Here is a 10,146-nt window from a genome sequence, read left to right as displayed (position 1 = left end):
ATTTACGAGAATAGTTTTGGAATCATCAATTAATTACAGCTGAACCGACATCACAGAACGCCCGAATAAATATTTATTTATAGGCCTAGGTATTTGAACATTTTACTTTATTAATCAAATAGCGGATGCCCGCGACTTCGTCCGCGTGGAATTAATTTCTTCACTCATCCCGCGGGAACCATCTATTTTTCCGGGATAAAAAGTACCCCTTAGGCTGGAAATGAAATGATCATATGTTAATCAGAAGTAAAATCTATTTCTATTCCAAATTTCAGCCAAATAGCAAATTCGTGTAGAAACCGAGAGGGGTGTGGATTTTGATCCTCCTCTTAACAAATTAGCCCGCTTCCATCATAGATCGCATCATCACTTACCATCAGGTGAGTTTGGGGTTCAAGAGCTAAGTTGTAAAAATTAAAATAAAATCCTCTGTCCTTGTTAGTAACCAATATACAGCAAATATAAATGACGATAACTGCGCCGTTAGTCCACGATGTCCTGAGTTCGAGTCTTGGTTGGGCTTGAAAATACTGTACTTTTCTTTCCTCCACAAAATTTTCTTTAAAAATGTTTACACCCACTCGGATCACGTTAGTCGTCTGACCTTAAAAATCATCATAATCATCTGATATTGATAGTTATAGAGTTAAAACTTATCACCCTGTACCGTGTACCCCCATCAAATGTGGCGTCGCTACCCAGGAGCTAGGCGGTGCAGTACCCAGGGGCCCTCAAGCTCAGGGGGCCTCCGAATCCCTTAACAGAAAATATCGATCAAAATTCCGAAAATTTATCCCATTTCTAAATAAATATGACAAGTTGCAACCCGACTTAAATCATCGCAACTTAAATAAATGCTTTAATATTTTCATTTCGTTTTATTGCCTCATACCTACATCAAGTATTATGTACTATTTATATTGTATTTTATGTCACTCATCATCATCCTCATCATATAAGCCGGTGAATGTCCACTGCAGGACATAGGGACTTCCAAATATCATGATACTGAGCCACCTGCATCCAGCGAATCCCTGCGATTCGCTTGATGTCGTCAGTCCAACTAGTGCAGGGTCGCCATTCCAGCACTTTGGGACCCCAACATCCATCGGCTCTTCTAACTATGTGCCCCGCCCATTGACACTTTTGCTTCGCAACTCATTGAGCTATGTCGGTGACTTTGGTTCTTCTGCGGATCTCCTCATTTCTGATTCGATCACGAAAAGATGTCGCGAAATACCCCGAAAGCAGCCCTTGGATTCGGCGGTTCAATTCTTTCTCGAAATTGGACCTACGTAACTGGATCATAATGGCATAAACTAAACTGATCCAGTTTATGTTTAATATTTATATTACCTAGCCTGCAGTGCACAGAAAGAGCTCACGATAAAGAAGCTTTTTTATTTGCACCAGAGTTACCTAGCTCTGCCACTGCTTGTAAACTTGATATTTAGGCGTTAATCCTGATATACCTGTAATGTACCAGCTAGACCCCTCAAGACCTGGAAACAGCGATACTGCTTGGCTGCAGATATAAGCATGGCAGTATTACTTTCACACAATGTCACAAAAGGCTCTACTACACAAAGGGCTTTGACGGCCGCGTGGCGCAGTGGGTAGTGACCCTGCTTTCTGCATCCACGGCCGTGGCCGGCCACTACTGATTTTTTTTGTGTGATGAGCATGGGTGTTTTCCAGTGTCTATGTGTATTTATACATTATATGTAGTATATAATTGTATATTAATATTATAATATCAACTATCCTAGCACCCATAACACAAGCTACTGTGTATGCTTACTTTGGAGCTAGATAGTGATGTGTATTGTTTAAGTATATTTATATTTATTTATTTACTACACAGTTCTAACCCTACCAAGCTGAAGAGAAATATAGATTTGGGAATTTAGCTTGCATATAATTTTTAATTAGATTTTGTTTTATCATAAATAATAATTAATTTAATTTGACTTTAAAAGTACCTTGAATAAACTGTTGTAGTTTGTGAACTACAGTACATATATTTTATAATTGATTTTAATAATAATATAGAATTTGAGCTTCATTTTAAATGCATATAAGGTGTGTCTGTAAAGTTTTCAAGGTATTTCCCACAGGGATCAAACTAAACTCCGCTAAAACGTAATTAAGCATACTATAGTGTTTTTCAGATAGCATGGGTACGGTGACAGTAGCCTTATGACGTCCATAATACGTACTATTATCGCGAAATGCGGCAACTTTCAAGAGCGAAACGAACTGTCACCCGCACCATGCTATACAAAACGAACTGTAAGTAGTAGGTATTATCCACTGTTTACTTTTGATATAATAAAACATCGAATGGTTTGAGCTGTGATAGCCCAGTGGATATGACCTCTGCCTCTGATTCCGGAGGGTGTGGGTTCGAATCCGGTCCAACTTTTCAGTTGTTTGCATTTTAAGAAATTAAATATCACGTGTCTCAAACGGTGAAGGATAAACTTTTATGAGTTTATGTGAATTAGGAATATGGGTTGATAATGAATGATGAATGATGATTGAGGTGCAATGCATACTAATAGTAAATAGTCGTCGCCATCAACCCATATTCGGCTCACTGCTGAGCTCGAGTCTCCGCTCAGAATGAGAGGGGTTAGGCCAATAGTCCACCACGCTGGCCAAGTGCGGATTGGCAGACTTCACACACGCAGAGAATTAAGAAATTCTCTGGTATGCAGGTTTCCTCACGATGTTTTCCTTCACCGTTTGAGACAAGCATTATTTGCATAGTAATAGTAAATAGTAATAGTGACAGCATACAATGTGAATTTAGGTAAGAATTTCAATAGTAGATCATAGTAATGTAGATCACAAAATACTTTGAAATTTATTTCGCAAAATAGCGGTAATGTACCACCCGGGAAGCTGTGAAACCCTTTGAAACGATTCCTTGCTTTTCAGAAAGCTCTTTACGAAATGACAACGCTTAACAATATTGAATCGTGGAAATGTGATGAAAAGGAAAATGTTCGGGTGAAACGATATACAGGTACCTAATATAACGATATATACAGGATGTCCAGTAAATAGTACATACTCTACAGAGTGAAAGCAGACATCAAGGCCCCTACTAAAATAACGCAATATATATTAACGCATAAAATAACGCAGTCAGCTATCAGAGTATGTACGTACTATTTATGGAACACCCTATATATGAAACGGTATATTATATAATAAAGTGCAGAACACATCATTTATGGAATCGTAAAATATAATGTTAATAAAAGATCTATTTCCAGAATACGACACAAAAGAAATAGACTACCAAGAACTAGCCCGTGCTTGCTGGAATAGTCAAAAACATTTGCTTTCATACTGAACTCATTCAAAGGCTTCATTAAAGCCTTTGAATATTTATAAACAACTCTATGGAATGCATTTCATTTTATTCAATGTTGATTTTCATGTCTTATTATCTTTTTGTATGTAAATGTATCAAAACTTTAATAACTTAGTCGTTTTGTACCAGATTAATAAATTAAATAAATAAGCTTTCTTACTACTGTTTATTTAGGTTAAATTTATTGTTAATGTCATGGCATAATCTAAACTATAAATTGAAGGTTTTTTTGTTATAAAGTTAATCAAGATAAGGGACATGAAGAAAAAACATTATAGGAACAGGTAAATCGGAAATAAAATTAGTAAGTGTCATGAACAATGAAATATTTTTAAAGAGTTTTAGGCCCGTGGTTTTACCCGAGCAGTTCCCGTTAGAATACGGGAATAATAAAATATGATACTCGGAAATAATATGGCTTAAAGAATTTTCAAAATCGGTTCAGTTAATTCTGATGTTACTCACTACAACACCACACACTTTACCTCTTTATAATATTGGTATAGACAAACTATAACACTAATAATAAATAGGTGAAAGTTTGTGTGTAAGTGTGTATGTTTGTACCTCCTACGCGGCTACTGAAGCGATTTGGCTGAAATTTGGAATGGAAATAGAATTTACTCTGAATTAACACATAGGCTACTTTTCATCCCGGAAAAATACATGGCTCCAGCGGGATTTGTGAAAAACTGAATTCCACGCGGATGAAGTCGCGGGCGTCCGCTAGTATTAAATATATTTCACTTGAAATACTTAATATACCTTGGTGAGAATTCATTAAGTTTCAGATAGACCCAATTAAGCGAGCCATCTGGTGCTAATGTTCTAGACATTCATCTCTAGTTACCACTCTGGATAACTTTGTAGATTTCGCCTGAAATAAAAGAACTAGAGCAATAGCAATAATAGGTACATCACCTAAGGACCATGTCCTATTAAATACTACCGGACGCCCGTGACATCGTTCGCTATTTAATTAGCTTTCTTTTTATTTTTCTAAAAGGGTGAACCATTTATCGCAATGCAACAAAACCTGTAGTTGTTCCAGTCTGAGTGATATAGTCAATCCATTATTATTTTTCATTAATTAATAACTAAATAAAAAAACAGAAGCTTTTGGATATGTTTTATTAATACAATATAATGTCATATATGATAGGGCTAAAATAACCCATAATGTATACGTGGTAGTCCATACTAATATTATAAAAAGGTAAAGACTGTGGTAAAAAACTTTTTAGAGATTACTCTTATGAGATCTCTTTAGAGATTTACCCTCTACCAATGATAACTTTATACTATGGATCGGTTACGTCCTTACAAAATCACCGCAAAAAGTGATCCGAATAATAGGCTACAACACTGACTCAATTTTGTCCTTAATCCCATTATATATTTATGTATATAACACATCTAACAGTATTTAATATCATTGCCCCCTACAATAACTTGGAATTACGCGAGTAAAATACAGCCTAGCGGGGCGTCGGCTAGTTTAATATAAATCTAGTTAGAACGGTTTTAGCGTCGTGTATGCACTCTACTCTTCATTATTATTGCGATAAATAAAACGATACCTGATTGAATAGCTTATTTTACTTAAAATTAAATCTACAATTTGTACAATAACTACTAGGTACCTACTAATAATACCATCCATTTTTAAATGATTCTGTAATTTTCCAAACAAAAATTCATAAAATCATACAAATATACTTTATAGGCAGTATTCTCAAATTCATCATATAAATGACCATTATTATCTACAATTAAATAGAAATATGCCAATCTGAATGTCGTATAGATGTTAGTATATAAAGCCATCGGATTGACCCTTGTCAAACCTTAATCTTATGTAGGGTTTAACATTTCATGAAAATTACTATCATTGCTTAAATTCAGAGATTTGGCAGATATACGGTAAAATAAAAATAACGGCCAGCGCAGACTTGGGACGCGACGGCCGAATTTTTTTTTAATTATTTGTAGTGATTATCCTAGGTGGGAAACAGCATGATTTTGTCCTCTAAAGCACCAAAGATTATCCCACTTGAAAATTCCATGGTTAATAACATATTGCTATTTACCGACACGTGCGCTGATGTTTGACAGACTTCGCCTTTTTCGAAAACTATTTCTCTACTGCGTGTTTGATAAAGCTAAAGGGCGAAAGTTCGAATCCGGCATGAACCTCCAACTTTTCAGTTATGTGCATTTTAAGAAATTAAATCATGTGTCTTAAACGGTTAAGGAAAACACCTGCAAACCTAAGAATTTTCTTAATTCTCTACGTGTGTGAAGTCTGCCAATCCGCCAACGTGGTGGAATATTGGCTTAACCCCTCGTATTCTGAGAGGAGACTCGTGCTAAGCAGTAAGATGAATATGGGTTGATAATGATGATTATGAAAGGACGCTTGTCCTGTGTTGTTGAAATATCTTTCATAACTTCCAGCTAGTTACTAAGTAAGTACTAAATAGGTTATATTGATTTATGTTTTTCGATGATTATCGGGTTCTATTAAATCTCGACGTTTTAGAGGAGGAGTAAATCTGGTAGGCCATGCCTGCAAATTCACATTAATTTTGAACGAAGCATTCGAAATGTTTTATTTAGTAACATCGGGTAGAAGAATTTTCCCTGGCATCTGCTAAGTGTGCGCCAACCATAAATTGTATTCTTATAGACATTTGCATATTTAGAGATACTTAAATGGTTAGGGCTTTCGATAAGTAATGAAACCTAGCCATCGATAGTTACTTTTTATTACATCGTAAGCATACATTTTTGTTTTGCACATTGAAGTAAAAGGCAATATAAGAAAGCCCTAGTTACTATGCCTAAAGAGAATTAGTCGTCGAAGAAAAAGAAAGTACTTACTATATTACTTGCTTACGTTATGTAAGAACAAAGGTTTCAGAGAAGTGTGCATACGGTTTTATTGCATGGTTCTGAGTTAAATTGAGTTAATGGAGTAGATGCGAAGTCGAGTACACATCGTCTTCATAGAATGTGTAATGTTTTGTCCGCTGGTGACTAACTATGGCCTCTTTTTTTTTCTTGTTGAGTAAGAGCCGTTAGCTGCGGAACCACTACGGTGACACCAGGGCGGTTGGGCGAGCGCAGAAGCATCGCCTGATGAGACCCGAAGACTGAAAGAAAGACAGAGGACGGAACGACTCTCCTATGAGACTCGGACCTCGGCTTAGAGGGCCGTTCAAGAGGGAGTAACCGTGACCTGAGTGAATCAGTCCGGACGCCCCCAAGATCGTGAGTTAGAAAACTCACGTCCGGGTGACGTTAGATATCGGTATATATCTATATCGGATATATATATCGGCCTTTTATACGCTGACACAAACAGTGTTTGACATACCGGAGGCCATATTTGAATTTTACTGTCTCTTTAGTACATACTGCATTCATAGACCCTTTGTTTACTTCAAAAATATTAGAACTACATTCTATTGTTTGATTACTTGTTTACTATAAAATGATCTTAAAAGTACCACCTGCTTTATTCAATATTTACTCTGTATATCGTGATAGTGGATACTATCTCTGGTTTTAATTCAGAGGGTGTAGGTTTGAATCTTGCCCGGAACATGCATCTCCAAGTTTTCAGGTATGTGCATTTTAAGAAATTAAATATCACGTGCTTCAAACGTTGAAATACCTGAAACCTTCTTGATCATTTTCCTAATTTTCTACGTGTGTGTAGCCTGCCAATCCGCATTGGGCCAACGTGGTGGACTATTAGCCTAACCCTCCTTTCATAATAAGAATATTATGAAAGGAGAATCATGTTCACCAGTGAGCCGAATATGGGTTGTCAATGACGAATCAAAAGTATAACACACGTAAGTACGTAGGTATAATATTATAGTGTTAAAACTTTGTAATGGCACCTGAAAATAGCTTACACCACAGCGAGCAGCCATTAAAGCCTTTTCAACCCGCCAGCAAGCGTGCTAACTGAACTCGTTCCACAAATACCTCCCAGAATTTCACCGTTAAAAGCCTCTTTAGAGAAAAAGTAAGGAGGGTCGTTTAAATTCAAATCTTGCGTGACAGATTTGTTTTCGTCATACTTGCGTTTACGTGATCAAATTTTTTCCAGAGTTTGTTCGGAGAGTTAAAATTTTTTAACATTTTTTTGTATCGGTAGATTCTCGTTGCTTTAACTAGTAGTTTGTATTTACATTTAGTGATGATTAATACGATATTTTCTACTAAACTTTGTGCTTATCGATGAAAATAATTTTATTAATCTCAAATTCAAATTCGAAATTAACTTTATTAAGGGATTAAATTACAAACACTCGGTTAAAATTTTTTTTTTCTTTTCAATTCGACGCGTATGTTTTTACCTTATAACTTCGTCATTTATTAACCAATTTTGAGTATTATTTTTTTATTAAAAAGAGTATACTTTCAGATTGTCCCATTTAATTTTCATAAAAATCGGTTTAGTAATTTTGTGTTAAGATCAAAATAACTGAAATACGTCTTTGAAGTCGGTTTCATTTATATGTTAAAAAGATTATAGAACGTCAAGTTACGTAGTTGATAAGTAAAGTCGGAAACTAAAAACTAAAGTTACGAGAGTTCCTTGATCCGAGAAGAGCGCAAAACAAACTTATCCAGGTCTTTATAAAAAAAAAAACATTATACACTGACACAGTGCTAGTCAAAGTACATGCCTGCCCCTAAATAGCTTAATGGCATAGTTTAACCCGTAGAGTGGTTGGTTACCTCTGCGACTAATTGCCTACCCGGCTAGACTGGAGCCAATCTAGAAATTACACAGTAACTTCAACTAAACCCATATGTATTAGACTTTATAGTAATCGTAGGTAGTTTCAACGAAATGTATGCAAATGTATGTAAGGGCCACGAAAAGAGGTTACGGAAATAAAACACCTTAACTGAACGAAGTAGGTCATACCTCGTTTGTTGGATCGATAATTTTTACCAAACTTTGTTCGACTAGAGCTGATCCACACTATGATTAGCAATGTCTACTTTATTCTATTAATTGGAGTGCAGTTCTGTAACTATTCTTTTTATAACTCAACAGCTTTAAATTCGTCTATTCTGTTAAATTTTTTTTAATTCTTTCAACCGCTGTATCACGGAAATGGCAATGGCAACTTATGAAAAAAAGTGTGGATACATTTTTTGTAGAAAATTAGAGACACTTAAATTCTCTTCATGAAAGAAGTCCCCTAGATGTAGCGTTGTCTTAATGGCGCTCATTGTCATTTGGTAATGGCGGTCTTATAATCATTTGTGTAAGGCGCTGTCAATTTTAATTCAAGTTTTACGAAAAAACTTTACAGACATGAACCGCACAGACAAAATATTCTTTCTGCGAATACTGGTCGTGCGCAGCCTATGTCGGTCAACGTCTGCGCGGCCGCGTTACGATAGATATAAATACGTTAATAAACACTGTATAGAAGAACATTATTTTGTCTGCAACGGCACGTGTCTGGCACGATTAACGTCTGTAGATTTAAACGGACCTGTATACGTATGTTTGTGAATTGTAATAAAGATAGATACTCGTACAAAAACAACCACCACAGTAGAGATTTCCTGGAAAAAGTAGCATCAAACTCTTTTTACAATAGGCAAATAATAAATTAAACTGTCTCGCTTAGTGTTTAATTTCCTCTTCATAACGATATTGACACTAGGTAATTAGTAAGGAAATGCAGTAGGTATAATTTAACTAACTTGAGTTATCATTTGCACAAACTTATTGTTGGTGAATTAGTGGATGAGTGGCAGCGTAGATTAATAAAAAGCAGCTTAGATTGTTACAGTAGTTGTACTAGTTTCTTTACATCTTTGGTTAATTAAAAATAGACATGTTGGTGAAAAATTTTGACAATGGAAAAACGACGCGTACACCGAAGAGACAAGACCGAAACGCGCGGGCACAGATTAACACTTCACAGACCCATAATACATGTAATGTCAGTTAGACGGAGAATTTTGATTGACACCAACACAGAGCGCGAGCGCGAACATCCTCCGGCCCTTGAAATGAAGTTTTCAAGCTGAATCGTCACTTGGCAGCAGGCTTAGGCGATTGAGAGCACGTCTTATGGTCCCCTGGGCGGTAGCGACGTCGGCCACACGTGGTATGCCATCTGATCCAGGGTATAGCCTCGCCACTCTCCCCAGCTGCCAGCAGAGCGGTGGAGCATTAGGCTCCTTTATTAATACAAGATCATCCACCTTCAGATTAGTGCATTTGGTGCGCCACTTCACTCGCTGCTGTAGCTCGGCCACATATTCACTGGACCATCTTCTCCAAAAGTGTTGCCTGGCTCTCTCTAGACGTTGATATCGGTCCAAGCGGCTCTCCTTGACTTCGGCAAATGATGGGCCTGGTAGTGAACTAAGAGGTCTGCCAATTAGAAAGTGTCCCGGGGTTAGGCATTGGAGATCATTAGGAGAAGAGCTGAGAGGACAGAGGGGTCGGCTATTTAGGATGGCTTCAACCTGAGCAAATAGCGAGGATAGTTCCTCGAAGGTCAAATGCGCATTACCCATTACTCTATTTAAATGAAATTTAGCACTTTTTATTCCGGCTTCCCATAAACCGCCAAAATGAGGAGCGTATGCAGGAGAGAACTTAAATTCTATGTTTAACTTGGATGTAAAATCAACAACAGAGTTTTCATACTCCTTAGATGTCAAAAAACTTGTTATTTCACGTGCAGCACCTACATAATTACGGCCCT

Source organism: Bicyclus anynana, chromosome 17 (assembly GCF_947172395.1).
Source record: "Bicyclus anynana chromosome 17, ilBicAnyn1.1, whole genome shotgun sequence".
In the NCBI taxonomy this organism is placed as follows: Eukaryota; Metazoa; Arthropoda; class Insecta; order Lepidoptera; family Nymphalidae; genus Bicyclus; species Bicyclus anynana.
Note: the sequence above shows the minus strand (reverse complement) of the source record.